The following is a 17,660-nucleotide window of genomic DNA, read 5'->3' on the forward strand; positions in this document are numbered from 1 at the left end:
GAGCGGTCTAACCTGCTTTTGTCCCCAGCCACGGGGACGAGCTGCTGGCTCTGACTGGGCTCTACCTGATCAATAGACCTAGCAGGGGTCATTCTTGCGCGCCCTCGTTAGGACCGCCCACTTTATCCGGAGCTGTGGGCCTTGCTGGCAGGGAATAACTGCTGCCTTAAAGCGTCTGGGAGCGGTCTAACCTGCTTTTGTCCCCAGCCACGGGGACGAGCTGCTGGCTCTGACTGGGCTCTACCTGATCAATAGACCTAGCAGGGGTCATTCTTGCGCGCCCTCGTTAGGACCGCCCACTTTATCCGGAGCTGTGGGCCTTGCTGGCAGGGAATAACTGCTGCCTTAAAGCGTCTGGGAGCGGTCTAACCTGCTTTTGTCCCCAGCCACGGGGACGAGCTGCTGGCTCTGACTGGGCTCTACCTGATCAATAGACCTAGCAGGGGTCATTCTTGCGCGCCCTCGTTAGGACCGCCCACTTTATCCGGAGCTGTGGGCCTTGCTGGCAGGGAATAACTGCTGCCTTAAAGCGTCTGGGAGCGGTCTAACCTGCTTTTGTCCCCAGCCACGGGGACGAGCTGCTGGCTCTGACTGGGCTCTACCTGATCAATAGACCTAGCAGGGGTCATTCTTGCGCGCCCTCGTTAGGACCGCCCACTTTATCCGGAGCTGTGGGCCTTGCTGGCAGGGAATAACTGCTGCCTTAAAGCGTCTGGGAGCGGTCTAACCTGCTTTTGTCCCCAGCCACGGGGACGAGCTGCTGGCTCTGACTGGGCTCTACCTGATCAATAGACCTAGCAGGGGTCATTCTTGCGCGCCCTCGTTAGGACCGCCCACTTTATCCGGAGCTGTGGGCCTTGCTGGCAGGGAATAACTGCTGCCTTAAAGCGTCTGGGAGCGGTCTAACCTGCTTTTGTCCCCAGCCACGGGGACGAACTGCTGGCTCTGACTGGGCTCTCCCTAGCTGTATCCCACAATATAGGGAGCTGAGGCTCATATGTGCAGGGTATAACCGCTAATTTATAGCAAGCTGGGAGTGGCCTGGCATACAGGGGCGTGGAAACTGCTACCTCCTCAGATACTGCCAGTGGCCTGAAACCGTATGGTTACAGGCACAGATCCTGTAATCTCCAACAGGCAGATCCTAGCTGTGTCAGCTCCTGCAGACCCAGCAAGAACTCCCAAATTCATGGGAAAGGCTGAACGCTCCTAAGACAGCTACAACCCAGAAGATCTGATCCACCTGGGGTCTTGGCTACAAAGCAACAGGAAAGACAGACAGCTGGGATCAACCTACACAACCAGAGAGCTTGTGTGCTGACCTTACTCTAGATCCCAATACTGCTGACTTGAGATACAGCAGTAAGGGGAAAAGGCCCAAACAGAAACCTACTTCGCGGGACTCAGCCTCGAGCCTAAGGTGTTGAGAAAAATCTACAGGAGTAGAATCTGAATCACCAGCCTGGTCCAGGGAAGTACTCCCTGTTCCCCACAGATAAGGGCACCCTACCTATAAGCAGACATCAACTATCCACTCCCAAACAGGGAAGGTCACTACAAACCACCTCCCAACATTAGACTCACCAAAATGACAAGGGGACAACGAAAGAATGCTAACAAAAACCAAAACAGGATGGCATCTCCAGATCCCAGCAATCCTAATGAAAACAACCTGGAGAACCCAACAACAATGGATATAAATGAAAACCACCTCAAATCCTTAGTAAGTAAGATGATATTGGAAGAATCAAATAAATTTTGTAAACAAATGCAGGAGGAAGCAAACAAGAGGGCTGATGACTTAAAAGAGTCATATAAAGAGGCATTTGAAGAATTTCAGAAAAACACAAATAACCAGATGAAGGAAATTATTAAAACAGTTCAAGACCTGAAGATAAAAATGGAAGAAATCATAAAAGAACGCACGGAAGAAAAACGCGATCGAGAAGCATCAGAAAAGAAAGCAAACATCTCAGAGGTGGCCTTATCTAACAGATTGCAAGAAATGGAAGAACGAATATCAGGACTTGAAGATACAATCGCACAATTGGAAACAATCATCCAGGATAATGCTAAATCTGAAAAGTTCCTGACACAAAGCGTTCATGAAATAAAAGACAACATGAAAAGAAGAAACTTGAGAATAATAGGGATAGAGGAAAGAGAAGGTAACCGACTCCACAGCCCAGAAAATATCTTTAACCGAATAATAGAAGAAAATTTCCCCAATTTGAAGAAGGAGATGCATACGAACATACAAGAGGCCTACAGAACACCAAATAGAATAGACCCAAAAAGAAAATCTTCCCGCCACATAATAATAACAACACAAAATATACAGAACAAGGAAAAAATATTAAAAGCGGCAAGAGAAAAAGGACGAGTAACATATGAAGGCAAACCTATCAGAATCACTCCTGACTTCTCAGCAGAGACCATGAAAGCCAGAAGGGCCTGGACAGAGGTTCTGCAAACGCTAAGAGAACACAGATACCAGGCAAGACTACTATATCCAGCAAAATTATCAATAACCATTGGAGGTGAAGACAAGATATTCCATGACAAAAACAAATTCACACAATACCTAGCAACAAATCCGGCTTTACAGAAGTTACTAGAAGGAAAACTCCACCCCAACCGGTCAAACTACAACCAAAAATACATAAGAAATAAATAACTACACCATTGCAAAATCACAACTTCACAAAAACTCGATTGTTATAAATACCAAAAATGAAGGGACTTACCAATCACTGGTCATTAATATCTCTCAACATTAATGGTCTCAACTCTCCAATAAAAAGACACAGACTAACAGAGTGGATGCATAAACACGACCCAACATTCTTCTGCATTCAAGAAACACATCTCAACCACAAGGACAGACATTGCCTCAGAGTGAAAGGTTGGGGAAAAATATTCCAAGCAAATGGTCACAAGAAACAAGCTGGGGTAGCTATTCTAATATCTAATAAAATAGACTTTCAACCAAAATTAGTCAAAAGGGACAAGGATGGTCACTTCATACTTGTCAAAGGTAAAGTCAACCAGGAAAACATCACGATTTTGAACATCTATGCTCCGAATACAAGGGCTCCGACATTTGTAAAAGAGTTATTAACAAAGCTTGCCCCATTCATCGATACCCACACATTAATAGTGGGAGACTTCAACACCCCACTTTCACTCAAGGATAGGACTTTGATTTCAAAACTAAGCCGGGAAATAACTTCATTAACCAATGTCATGAATCAAATGGATCTAACAGATATCTACAGAACTTTCCACCCAAACGCAAAGGAGTATACCTTTTTCTCAGCACCCCATGGAACGTTCTCTAAAATTGATCACATAGTTGGTCACGAAGCAAACCTCAACAGATACAAGAAGATTGAAATAATACCTTGTATCTTATCAGATCACCATGGTCTAAGGCTGGACTTCAACAACAATAGAAATAACAAAAAGCATACCAACACGTGGAAACTAAACAACTTTCTACTTAATGACACATGGGTCACGGAAGAAATAAGGGAAGAAATAAAAGACTTCCTGAAATTCAATGAAAATGATGGAACAACATACCCAAATTTGTGGGACACATTGAAAGCAGTGCTAAGAGGAAAATTCATAGCACTAAGTGCCTTTAAAAAGAAAATGGAGTCATCCCACATAAACAACCTAACAACACATCTGGAAGCCCTAGAAAAAAAAGAAGCAGAAACACCCAAGAGGAGTAGACGCCTGGAAATAATCAAACTCAGAGCTGAAATCAATAAATTAGAAACAAAGACAACAATCCAAAGAATCAACAAAACCAAGAGCTGGTTCTTTGAGAAAATTAACAAGATAGACAAACCGTTAGCCAATCTAACTAAAAGACAAAGAAAAGCTATCCAAATTAACAAAATCAGAAATGAAAAGGGAGACATAACAACAGACACCGAAGAAATACAAAGAATCGTAAGGACCTACTTCAAAGACATTTATGCCACAAAATTTGAAAATTTAAGGGAAATGGACAAATTTCTCGACCGATTCCATTTACCAAAATTGAACCAAGACCAGATAAACAAATTAAATAGCCCTATTTCGCCTATAGAAATAGAAGCAACCATTGATAGTCTTCCAACCAAAAAAAGCCCAGGGCCAGATGGTTTCAGCGCAGAATTCTACCAGTCCTTCAAAGAGGAGCTAATACCGATACTATTCAAGCTATTCCGAAAGATAGAAATGGATGGAATATTACCAAACTCCTTTTATGAGGCCACAGTCACATTGATACCTAAACCCCACAAAGACCCAACAAAAAAAGAGAATTTCAGACCAATTTCTCTTATGAACATTGATGCAAAAATACTCAACAAAATACTCGCAAAGCGAATACAACAGCATATCAAAGACATCATTCACCATGACCAGGTAGGCTTCATTCCAGGAATGCAGGGATGGTTTAACATACGGAAATCCATCAATGTAATCCACCATATAAACAAACTGAAAGAGAAAAACCATATGATCATCTCTTTAGATGCAGAAAAAGCATTTGACAAAATCCAACACCCATTTATGTTTAAAGTTCTGGAGAGATCGGGAATACAAGGCACTTTTCTAAACACAATAAAGGCTATATATAGCAAACCAATAGCCAACATTAAATTAAATGGAGAGATACTTAAGGAAATCCCTCTAAAATCAGGGACCAGACAAGGCTGCCCACTTTCCCCATACCTCTTTAATATAGTTCTTGAAGTTCTAGCCAGAGCAATAAGACATCAAAAGGAGATCAAGGGGATCCAAATGGGAAAGGAAGAAGTAAAATTATCCCTATTTGCAGATGATATGATAGTGTATATAAGTGACCCCCAAAATTCCACCAGAGAACTCCTACAGCTGATAAACACCTTCAGCAAATTGGCAGGATACAAAATAAACTCAAAAAAGTCAGTAGCTTTCCTATATACAAATGACAAACAGGCAGAGGAAGAAATTAGAAAAATTACTCCCTTCACGATAGCCACAAGCAATATAAAATATCTAGGAATAACCCTAACCAAGCAAGTGAAGGATTTATTTGAAAAAAACTTTAAACCTCTGAAGAAAGAGATTGAAAATGACATCAGAAGATGGCGGGATCTACCATGTTCGTGGATTGGAAGAATCAACATAGTAAAAATGGCCATCTTACCAAAAGCAATTTACAGATTCAATGCAATCCCTATCAGAATACCTACTAAATATTTTGTAGATATTGAAAGAACAATTCTCAACTTCATATGGAGAAACAAAAAGCCCAGAATAGCAAAAACAATCCTTTACAATAAAAGATCCGCTGGAGGAATCTCCATACCTGATCTCAAGCTGTACTATAGAGCAACAGTAATTAAAACAGCATGGTACTGGCACAGCAATAGGCTAGTGGATCAATGGAATCGAACTGAAGACCCAGAGATGAATCCACACACATTTGCTCACCTGATTTTCGACAAAGAAGCCAAATCCATTCAATGGAAAAACGACAGCATCTTCAACAAATGGTGCTGGTCTAACTGGATGTCTACATGTAGAAAAATGCAATTAGACCCCTATTTGTCACCATGCACAAAACTCAAGTCCAAGTGGATTAAAGACCTCAACTTAAAACCACAGACATTAACCCAGTTAGAGGAAAAAGTGGGGAAGAGTCTGGAACTCATAGGCACAGGAGACAACTTCCTGAACAGAACACCAACAGCCCAGGCCTTAACATCAACAATTAATAAATGGGACCTCATGAGGCTGAGAAGCTTCTGTAAGGCTGGTGACACTGTCAAGAGAACAAAGCGACAGCCTACAGACTGGGAAAAGATCATCACCGACTCTTCATCTGACAAAGGTCTAATATCCAAAATATATAAAGAACTTAAGAAATTAAACACCACCAAACCAAATAACCCAATAGAGAAATGGGGCGCAGAGCTAAACAGAGAATTCTCAACAGAGGAATATCAAATGGCTGAGAAACACTTAAAGAAATGCTCGACCTCCTTAGTCATCAGAGAAATGCAAATCAAAACGACACTGAGATTCCATCTTACACCCATCAGAATGGCTAAGATCAATAACTCAACTGACACCTCATGCTGGCGAGGGTGTGGAGAAAGAGGAACACTCCTGCATTGCTGGTGGGAATGCAAACTAGTACAACCACTTTGGAAAGCTATCTGGTGCTTTCTCAGAAAAATGGGAATAGGGCTTCCTCAAGACCCAGCTATTCCACTCCTTGGAATATACCCAGAGGATGTACTACCACACAACAGGGACATATGCTCAACCATGTTCATAGCTGCCTTATTCATAATAGCCAGAACTTGGAAACAACCTACGTGTCCCTCAACAGAAGAATGGATAAAGAAACTGTGGTACATTTACACTATGGAATACTACTCAGCTATTAAAAACAAGGAATTTCCAAAATTTGTGGACAAATGGATTGAACTAGAAATTGTCATAATGAGTGAGTTCACACAGAAGCAAAAAGAGCTAAATGGTATATACTCACTTATATCGAGACACTAGCCCAAGGTGTACGTCCCCATGAAAAACTGTACCTACCAGAATAATGGGTAAGAGGGGAGGACATCCTATTGAATCTTTAGGTGTGAGAAGCCTGGGAGAAAGAGGAAATGGAAGGATCCAGTGGGTCCTGGAAAACTACAGGCGAGTCTGGGCCCTGGGGTCCTCCGCAAACTGTGGCAACAGCCAAGGAAAAAATAGGCAGTAAAAACCTTGAACCCCTACCCGGACTAGCCGATGGACATTCTCCACTGTTGAGTGGAGAAGAAGATCTAACTCTCACACAAACTCTGGTGCCCCATATTTGATCATATCCCTTGGATGGAGATGCCTGGTGGCACTCAGAGGAAAGATAATAGGTCACCAAGGAGAGACTTGATACCGTATGAGCATATTCAGGGGGAGGAGATCCCCCTCAGACACAGACATAGGGGAGGGGAGTAGGGGGGGGAAGTGGGAGGAAGGGAGGGATGGGAGGATACATGGGATGGGCTAACAACTGAGATGTAATATGTATAAATTAATAAAAATGTATTAAAAAAAAAAAAAAAAAAAAAAAAAAAAAAAAAAAAAGAAATGGTACCTGCTCACATTCAGGATGGGTCTTCCCACTTAACATAATCAGGAGAATCCCCAAAGACATCAGAGATTTTTCTCACTGGCGATTATAGATGTGTCAAGTTGACAAAGAAAACTATCAAATACACATATATAGGTATATAAACAAAATGGAGGAAATGCTGTATATATAGGTTTTATCTTAGTTTTCCATTTAAAATGGTATTTTGGTAGTTTGCCCTGGCCTACTTAAATTTTTTTTTTTGTAGTGCTGGATATGGAATACTAAGTCCATAATCATTTTAGTCAGGCACTCTAAGCACTAAATGACACCTGAAACCCAATTTCCCCATTAGAAAATTTATATCTACCTATTTATCTATTATCTGTCTATCTATCTATCTATCTATCTATCTATCTATCTATCTATCTATCTATCATTGTTTTGTCTGCCTGTGTGTCTGTGTCTGTGTACCATGTATATGCCTGGTGCCCATGGAGGACAGAGGAGGGGGAATCCCCTAGGACTGGGCTTATAGATGCTTGTGAGCCTCTACATGGTTGCTGAGAGTTGAACCTAAGTCCTCTGGAAGAGCAGCTAATAATCTCACCCTCTGAGCCATCTATTCAGACCCCATTCTTTACAAGAATAACTCAGCAATATTGCTGTTTATTTTCATATCATACAGCTTTATCACAGCTTTTATTTAAGGTAACCACTCAGTTTTAGATGTTTCAGTTTTCAGCTCTTTTTTGGGGGGGGAGGGCTATTATAAATGATAGAGATATAGCTCAATTCACAGAGTGCTTGCCCAGGATTCGAAAATCCCAGGGGTTGATCCAGAGAACCACATAAACTCAGCACAGTAGCAACACCCAGGTAATCTCAGCGTTCCAATGGTAGAAGCAGGAAGGTCAGAAGTTCAAATTCATCCTCAACTACACAGCAAGTTAAAGGCCAGCCCGGGGAAACATGCGATCCTGTCTAAAATAAAACAGTTCCATGCTCAACATCTTTATGCACACGGGTTATTTTCTTAGGATTAGTTACCAAAAAATACAAGTTAGTAGGCAAGATATGAAAATCTTAATACTTTCTCATGTTTATCACCAAATTTTGGTAAGAGGTGGATTTGAGAAAAGGGATTCACACCCTTGTACTTGGACTCACTAAGTACCCCAGGCTAGCCTCCATTCTCTGGGCCCCTGTCTTAGTACTAATAGTGGTAGTTGACAGGGGTTAGCCATGCCTAGCCATAGGTAAAGCATTAAATGAATTCTTACAAGTAAAGATTCTGTTCACATCTTAGTTTTCTTTCTAATGCTGTGATGAATACTGTGACTAGAAGTAGCTTGGAGAGGAAAGGAAAGGGTCTATTTAGTCTTACAGCTTAGAGTTAGTTGATCATGAATCAAAATCAGGGCAGGAACTAAAGCAGAGACCATGGGAAAATGCTGTGTACTGCCTTGTTCTCCGTGGCTTTCCCAGCCTGCTTTCTTACACATCCTAAGGGAATACTTCCCCAGGGCTGCTATGGCTCTCTGTGATCTGAGACATCCCACATCAGCCACACTGAAGCAGGAGTTTCTCCCCTCCCCTCCCCTCCCCTCCCCTCCCTCCCTTCCTTCTAGTCTTCTTTTTCAAGACAGGGTTTCTCTGTGTAGCCTTGGCTGTCCTGGACTCACTTTGTAGACCAGGCTGGCGTTGAACTCACAGTGATCCGCTTGTCTCTGCCTCCCAAGTGCTGGAGTGCTGGGATTAAAGGTGGATGCCACCACCGGGTTGGCTGGAAGCATTTTCTTAATTGAGATTCATTCTTCCCAAATAACTTTAGTTTAGCCAGTTTGACAAATGAAAAAACCAACCAGTGCAGTGCTTATGCCTTTATGAGGAGTGGGAGTAGGGAACTGACCTTTACTTGTAGGTGGCTGCATGATAACTACGTCAATTTCACTACATTTTTTCCCCATGAAAATGTGACATTGGAGTTAATCACTTAGAACTTGATAATCACAAGGGATGCTGCCATACGGTCGTCAACAGAGAATGTGTTGTGGAGAAGCTACATCTCTTTCTTTCTTTCTTTCTTTCTTTCTTTCTTTCTTTCTTTCTTTCTTTCTTTCTTTCCTTCTTTTGAGACAGTGTCCCTGTGTAGCCCAGACTAACCTCAGTTCCCTTGCCTCGGCTGGGATTCCAGTGCTGTTGTCACCAGAATGCATCATCACAGCCTATCAGAAACTAGCTTTTTTTGTCTGAGCAGGAATTAGTTGATGTTTTGGTCAAACACTTTGCAATGATATCAGTCAATAGGACTTCACATGAAAAGATGACGGTGGTCACAACCGTGTGTGCCCACGTATGTTCTAAAACCATAATGACCATCCTTCTAAATGGAATTGATCCCACCAGAAAGTTCAGAGGGCGGAAATGATCCGAAGGAATTTTATTTGATTAGGAAAAAACCCCCCAAAAATAAAAAGGCCAAACCTTGTTTAAAAGGGGCGATTACATTAATGTTAGGAACCGTTGATTCTGCACCTGGGTGCATACTTTTCCTGAACAGCAGCAGCTGGGATCGGGGAAGGAGACAGCCTGTTTTGTGATAGCTCTGTCACATGCTAATGAAATGCTAACTTTATCTTTCCTGATTGTTGTCAATTTTAAAATGTTTATTATTTCTTAAAAGAGGCACAGCAGTACCCCAGCTGAAAATTTTTATAAGTCTTAGCAATATTCAAGGCATATGAAATTACAAATATAAATAATTTATGGAATAGCTACTGTGTGTAAGAGCGTTCTCATAATGCAGGGTTCCAGCACAGCAGAGTTATCTGAACACACACAGTTTTCATTATCATAGGAGTCTCCTTGCAAAAATCTCAGTTCATTTTGCAGCCATAGAATTATTATTTTAAAATAGCTCACGTTAAAGGACTTCATGCTCAGCTTTTAAAAGTCTGTCACTTAGACATATTTACTTTTATTAATGTGTATATACACCACCTGCATGTGGGTATGCCACAAGTGTGCAGATGCCCTTAGAGGTCATGGAGGGTAGTGGATCCCTTGGAGCTAGATTTGCTGGTGGTGTGATGCTGGTACTCAAACTCTGGGTCCTCTGTAAAAGCAGCAAGTACTTCTGTAACCACAGAACCATCTTTCTAGCTTCTCATCTGTCAATTTTGTCCTGTATCTTTTTTTGTACAAATAATCTCTTTAAATTTAATAATGTTAATTTTTCCTGGGTAACCTTGTACTAGATATACTATCCCTCTCCCCTTCCCCAGGATGTTTAGTTTTTATTTAAAACTTTGTTGTTGTTGTTGTTTTACGAGACAGAGTTTTTCTGGCTAGGCTTGGCTGTCCTGTACACACTTTGTACACCAGGCTGGCCTCAAACTTACAAAGATCCACCGGCCTCTGCCCGCCAGAGTGCTGGGATGACAGGCGTGCTCCACTGCGCCCAGCTATTTAACACATTTAACTGATAGAATTATGTATTCGTTTAAATGTGGTGATTTGATATATGTGTGTGTGCATAACATAATGACCATCACAGCCATATTATTGAGTATATTCACCATTGTCTGTTGGGGGGCCATGCAGAAGGAACAGCAAAGACGGTTCTATAGCAACTCATGGAATGTGGCCCACCAGTTAGCACAACCACGATGGGTGTCTCAGGAAGGCATGACACTGAGGACCACAGTGTCCTGAGGACTTCATGCTGTTATGGAGTACAGCTCTGCTTGTTGCTCTCGTGGTCACCACATCTCTCATAATATACGAGCTGTATGACAACTCTAAGGGGGCTTCCAGACCATCACTGGGCAGCACCACCCACACTCACAGTGACAATGCTTGATCCTTTTCAGGCATTGCTGCTAGAGCAGATAAGTGGTTCAGCCACCACCCTTGGAAAGAACTTAGAGATGCAGACTATTAGCAATGACCACCACCCTTAGAAAGAATTTGGAAAAATAGGTTGTTTAGCAAGATTAGGTAAAGATGTTTTTGCTAGTAGCTCTGATGTAGAAAATCTTAGACAACAGTTTAAAGTTAAGAAAACTATAGAGTAGCACTGGCTGATGTGACTCTTTCAAGCTGGGCCAGTGACTGAGATGATGTTTAATTTCCTTACACCTATTTTATTTTTTGCCCCCAGCTTCTAAAAATTATTAATGAGTACATATGCCCCTTAAAGATTTAAAGTAGAAATGGCTTATTGCTTTTTATATAAAAGTTTAGATTTGTGATTTTTAAAAGTTTTTTTTTTATAAGATTACCTTTTAAGATAATTGATTCTCTCTTTGTAACCGCAAACTGCAGCCTGCCAGTAAAGAAAAAAGCTAGCTGAGACATTACCTTGCTCGCTCACACACTGTTAATATATAACAAATTTTTTATCTACAAATGTAGATGGTTTCTTGGGAATAATTTGTTTTTTCATATTTGCTTTTCACCCATAATATGTAAAACATTTGATCATGTGAGGATATTGGGGAACATATTTTTCTTACATATATTCATTGTAATTGTTCACTTAAAGAAAAATAGAATATAACCACATTGTGACTTTTGTACTGCTTGAGAGATTTTGCTGGGATATATAAACTGTGGGAAAAAGAATAAAGTTGTTGGGACTTGCTCTTCAGAGTTTGTTCTGTCTACCAAATATAGGTATGTATATATGTGTATATGTAAGTGTATAAGGTTGGAATCTGTTTCCATTCACCCACTGTATAAATGTGTGTGTTTGTATGCATGGATGTATATGTATGTGTGAAGTTAAGAAGAAGCTTTTGGAACCTACCTGTTGGAGTCTGTCTTACATCATCAAGTGTAAGTGTGTGTGTGTGTGTGTGTGTGTGTGTGTGTGTGTGTGTGTGTGTAGTCTTTTTCTCTCCTTTCCTTTTTAGTCACTTGCCACCATCAGTGGAAACACCCCCTGATGCCCCACCCCTGCTAGGAGCCAATACCCCTAGGCCCTGCATACTATAATAGCTACAAGCTCCCACCAGGAAGCATCAGTGCTGGCCTGCTGCCAGCAGTTTAATTCTGGTCCATCAGCTTGCCACTATCAGTGGAAGCCTTTGCCTTTAACCACCAGTTCTGGCCTGGAAAGTTGCCCTCAGAGAAAGTCTGCAGGGTCACTAACCAGCTGTGGATCTATGCCCCGCCTCAGTTTCCCCTGTTGATATTAAAGCTGGACTTCAATAATTGTCCATAAGTATGATTTTTGTATTTGTGTAGCAAAGATACTTAAAGTTTTTTTAAACTATACATTTGCCTCATTAAACTTTACGTATATTATATAGTATGGCCAACTATAGCTATCATGCTATTCACAAATTAGATTCCCAGAACTTTAATTCATCATATGACTGAAAATTTGTATCCTTTGACCAAACTTCCCATTTCTCATCTCCAAGATCCCCCAAATTAGTATTTTATGCTATTCTGTGATTTCATTTATGTGAGATTGTATAGTACTTTCCTTTTGTGCCTGGAGACCTTATTTACTGTAATAATGGAAGCATTATTGAGGAGAATAGCTCCAGGTTCATGCATGCTGACAAATGGTAAGGAATCCTTTTCTTAAAACAAATTAATAATATTCATGTATATATACACATATATAATTTTATTGATTTCTGTATCAATATACTCCTAGGTTGTGCCTTTATCTGAGATCTTGCAGAGAGCTCCCTGTTTTAGTAGTTGTTTGGTTATTATAAGCAGATGATGCAGCACCTCATTATGCTAAATAGATTTTAGCAGAAGCTCATCTCCTTTACATTAAAGCAACCAGTTTAGTAGCCACATTAAAAAATCCTCAGTTTCCTCATTGTTTGTCTTTACACCGAATTCTCTTGCTCATGAGGTTGCACAGGAGTTATTTATCTTGGCACATAATTCAAAATCAAAATTACATTTTAATTTTTTGGAGTAATTGGTCATAGATACCACGCTGTCACTCCAAGTTCTTAATTCATTTATGCATAAATCTTTATTCTACTCTTTTTCTAGACAGCAGAGTCTTCTGTACTAAACCTGATTTATCTTTAATCTTTTTTTTTCTTTCTCTTGAGCTTAGGTAAATCACTAGGTCATTTTGCAGGGACGCTCAGCCTGGGATATATTTCAATCACTCGCTTTCATTTTCTCACTGTGATAACTTACACAGCGCATCCCTCTGCAATAAATTCCTCCAATGGGTCAGAAATAATTTTTTTCTCAGCAATTACATTTTTATGATTGCAACTGCAGGCATCTGCATTTTATCACTTTCAAGATCCGAATGTGGCAGTGGAGTGCAGAAAGTCTGTTTATGCGGAACCGTGCTTCAGAGAATTTACATCTCTATGCTGTCTCCCTGAAGGGGGCATAAACTGCTTGATCATGCTATAGTCATTATGTAATGGATCCATCAATAATCTTATTTACCACAAAATATAATTTTCTGTGTGTCAGATTCATGTTGAATGTAAGTTAAAGGAATAGACTCAAAATCTCTTAAAATAATAAAGTTCTTTATAAGGCATTATAAAGATTTTTAGCAGAATTTCAGACATATTTTATGGTATAAATGTATTCCATGTTTTTAAAAGGTAAATGTAGTATTCGAGCAATAGTAATGAACATTATTTTTTCTGACTCTCATTACTAACTCTTATATACCTTATGGCTCTGTTCCATTTCTACTTCCATATCAACTCCTAAGTATCTACATATCTACACACATGTACACATATACAAACCTGTGCACACACACATACACACACATATGAGTGTTTTGCTTGCATGTATGTGTTTATGCCATAAATACATGGTGCATGGTACCTTCAGAGATTATAAGGACATCAGATCCTCTGGAATTGAAGTTGTGGATGGTTGTGAACCACCATGTAGGTGCTAGGAACTGGACCCAGATCCTCTGTAAGAGCAACAAGTACTTTTAACCATTGAGCCATCTTTCTAGCCACTTACCTGTATTTTTATGGGTGTTCACTTGAGGATAGCATCTTTGTATTCTATAATAATAGTCATTGGCCAAGACTAAGACTGTCTTGTGACTCATGCATGAGTTGGCATAAGCAAGGTTATGCTGAGATAACCCTTAAATCTCAGAGGCTTTAATGAAAATTCATTTCATGTCCAAGATACAGATCCCCTGTGAGTTAGCTGGGGTCTCTGTGATCAATACTGGGACTCAGGCACCGAGGCTAGCACAGAGTTCATCTTCACTGTCAACAAGGGGAAGAAGACAGATGAACTATGAAAAGGGGCCCTGACATGTCCAAACGTCACATATATTACTTCTACTCCATGCTGTTTTTGTTAAAGCAAATATAAATGTTGCATGCACAATCTTGTCCAATGCCCAGAGGAGAAAAGGGCTCTTTGTGAACAGCACCCCAAATTATTGCTTTCTCATTGCCTCTTTTTGATAAATCTCCATTTACTCTCAAGTCATTTTATTGCCCTAGTCATATCTTACTATATCTGGGGTGGGGAAGCTGACTCCATGACACCTATAGTTGTTGAGAAGCTTCTGAGCCTCTGCAGATGATCACTAATTGGTCCTATTGCCACTGTTAAGGGAGGGATCACCAGCTCCTGAGTTGTGATGTAGGTTCTTTGGCTGGATCTAGGAAACCTGTCAATAGAAGAGATGATTAATATGGGATGAGCAAAACTTCCCTCTGGCACCCTTGCTGATTATCCCGTCATTAGACTATATACCACAATTAACCTCAAAGGCTCAAGGAAATCCCACAGGCCATCCTTGGCTGTCCTGGACTCACTCTGTAGAACAGGCTGGTCTGGATTCGAACTTACAGAGATCCACCAGCTTCTGCTGGGATTAAAGGCGTACACCACCATGCCCAGCTCAATGATGTTATTATTATTTTTTTTTGTAATTCTTTTTCTTTTTTGGTTTTTCTAGACAGGGTCTCTCTGTGTAGCCTTGACTGTCCTGGACTCCCTCTGTAGACCGGGCTGGCCTTGAACTCACAGCGATCTGCCTGCCTCTGCCTCCTGAGTGCTGAGATGAAAGGCGTGTGCCACCCCCCACCCCAATGATGTTATTTTTTATGGAAGGATGAATAAATAAAGTTACTTTGCCTTCATAATGTTTTAAAGTTTAAGATGATTCAAAATAGCTGAGACAATATCTAATAAAGTGACTTTTTCAACTTCTGAATCTTTTACTGCCAGAAAACTGCTCCCATGGGAAAGTTGCTGGCTAGAGTATTTCTTGAGAAACAGAGAGTTCAGAAATAGGAAGCTACTTTTAAAATTAAGACTAAGAAAAGCCAGTTTATCAGAATGTCCACAGTGTCCCCTAGAATTGGGGGGCTCTGAGAGGAGCTGTGGGCAGGTGTTAGAAGCTGCACCTCTTCACCACTCCTCAGGTTGATTCCTAGACCTCATTTGTTTTCTTCAGACTCTTGTATTTTAAACTAGCTGATCCAACACTGTGGTCTACTCCACCAGTATTTTATACTTTTGTCATCCTCCTGCCTCAGCCTTTTGAATGCTGAGATTATAAGTGTGTCCCACAACATTGAGTACAACTGTAATGTTCTTATCTTTCAATCATAGCTCATCCTTTCCTATCTGAATTCATAGATTGCATGTTTGGCTTTGAGATGTGGCCCCAGCACCCCCTTATAAACTGATAAATGCATCCTAGGTGTTAGAGACGGATAAACACGATCCACCTGCTCATTAGTAGATGCAAGGCAGCATTTGCGGTTCATCTTGGTGACAGGAGAGCCGGCTCCTTGCCTCTGCAGCTGTGGTCAGTTACAAGGCTTGAGATGTGACTCAGTCCTTCCTAAGACTCCCCTGGCAGTCTCTAGAGGGAGCCTGAAACTTGAAACCTCCTTGACTCTAGTCCAATGATGGCTTTTTTTTTCTTTCTTGGTATCGGTCCAAGTAGTAAATAGCTTCAGATTTGATGGCTCATCTGTTGCAATTATGACACCATTACTGTTGTGAGGGCAGCCATAGACAATATATAAACAAATGGGCCTGACATGCTTCAATAAGAATTTCTTATTGTCAGAAATAATCAAGTATCTGGATTTGTCTCCTGGGATAGTTTTCAGGCCCCTATTCTAGACTGACCATTTTCTTGCTGAGATATTCTTCACTCGCTGTATAAGGAATGGGTACTATCTCACACTCGGTTGAGAGCCTCATGGGAGACAAATTATGGTGGAGTGGTTTGTGGCCAAACCCTATGAGAGACATAAAAGTCTTAGCTGGGAGAAGAGTGCGAGGCAGGCAATTCAGGAAATTCCTGTTACTGTTGAGGATTCAGTTAGCCCAGTGGTTTTCAACCTTCACTGCACATTAAAATCACTTGGGGAGCTTAAAAAAAATCCTGATGCCCAGGCCTCGCAAAGCTAGTTAAATCAGAATCTCAGGGAGTAGGGCCAGGCAGTAAATTTGAAAACTCCCAAGTGGTTGCAATGTAGGAATTGCTGAGCTGGCCCTTATGTCATCTGCAGCAGCCCACAGATGGTTTTTTTGTTTTTTGTTTTTTTTTTTTTTTTTTGAGACAGGGTTTCTCTGTGTAGCCTTAGCTGTCCTGGAACTCACTCTGTAGACCAGGCTGGCCTCGAATTCACAGAGATCCTCCTGCCTCTGCCTCCCAAGTACTAGGATTACAGGTGTGCACTATCACTCCTGGTAGGTTTCTATTTTTAAAGGTAATGATTTGTATTCTTTTTTTTTTTTTTTAAGTGCTTCTCTTTTAATGAAACAAATCCAAAAGACGTACAGTCAGGCTCATGTTGTGCAGTTCACAAGTATGGAAAAACACACAGAAGGACAGAGTTCCAACAGAAGACGCTAACCCAAGACCAGGATAGATTTGCCACCGGGGGGTTTCTCCTAGATGGCGCTGGGGCTGGAGCCACTGGGCTGGGCACAGGCGCAGCAGGCATGGGCTTCTCTTCCATCTGCCCCAGGTTGGCTTGGAAGTCTGTGTCCACATTTTCATGCATATCACCTCCTCCCTTGAGGTCTAAGAAGTCTCCAGGGCTTGCTTCGGAGGAGCTACTTCTTTGTGTTCCAGGCAAATCCGAATCTTCCTTGCTACCACTAGACTTGGCACCTGCTGACTTGGCCCAGGATAGGGTGGTTTTCTTCAGGTGTCCCAAAGATGCCAGAGGCCATCTTGTTCTTCCTCACAGGCTGTTCTGTTGGCTTATCAAAGCCTAATGAAAAATTGGACCCGCCACCTGGAGGCCGCAAAACCCAGGAGCTGTACCTGCTATTGGGGTCCACACCCTTGAAGGTGGTAGTAGTGGTCATGGCGCCAAGGGGCGAGGTAGGCTGGCACGGAGAGAACGCCGAGAGGACTGGGGTCAACCGGCACAGACAGCTCCGCAAACACGACCTCTGTCCCCCCCTTTTTTTTATTAAATGATTTGTATTCTTAGCTTGGATTCATAAGATACCAATTTTGTTCAGGTTAGACACATTTCCCATAATCTCCATCTTGCATTTTTAATATTTCCTGAAATGA

General features: G+C 41.3%; 1 protein-coding gene and 1 pseudogene across 5 annotated transcripts in view; one reads left to right on the forward strand and one right to left on the reverse strand.

Moving 5' to 3' along the window:
• The window catches only part of CTNNA3 (catenin alpha 3), a 1,390,227-nt gene that overhangs the window by 61,603 nt on the left and 1,310,964 nt on the right, over positions 1-17,660 (forward strand). The window lies entirely within an intron of this gene.
• LOC311580408 (jupiter microtubule associated homolog 1-like) lies at positions 16,864-17,526 on the reverse strand (annotated as a pseudogene). The gene has a single exon. The product of its transcript is annotated as a jupiter microtubule associated homolog 1-like (transcript).

Source organism: Acomys minous, assembly GCF_964271855.1.
Source record: "Acomys minous genome assembly, chromosome: 13".
Lineage (NCBI taxonomy): Eukaryota > Metazoa > Chordata > Mammalia > Rodentia > Muridae > Acomys > Acomys minous.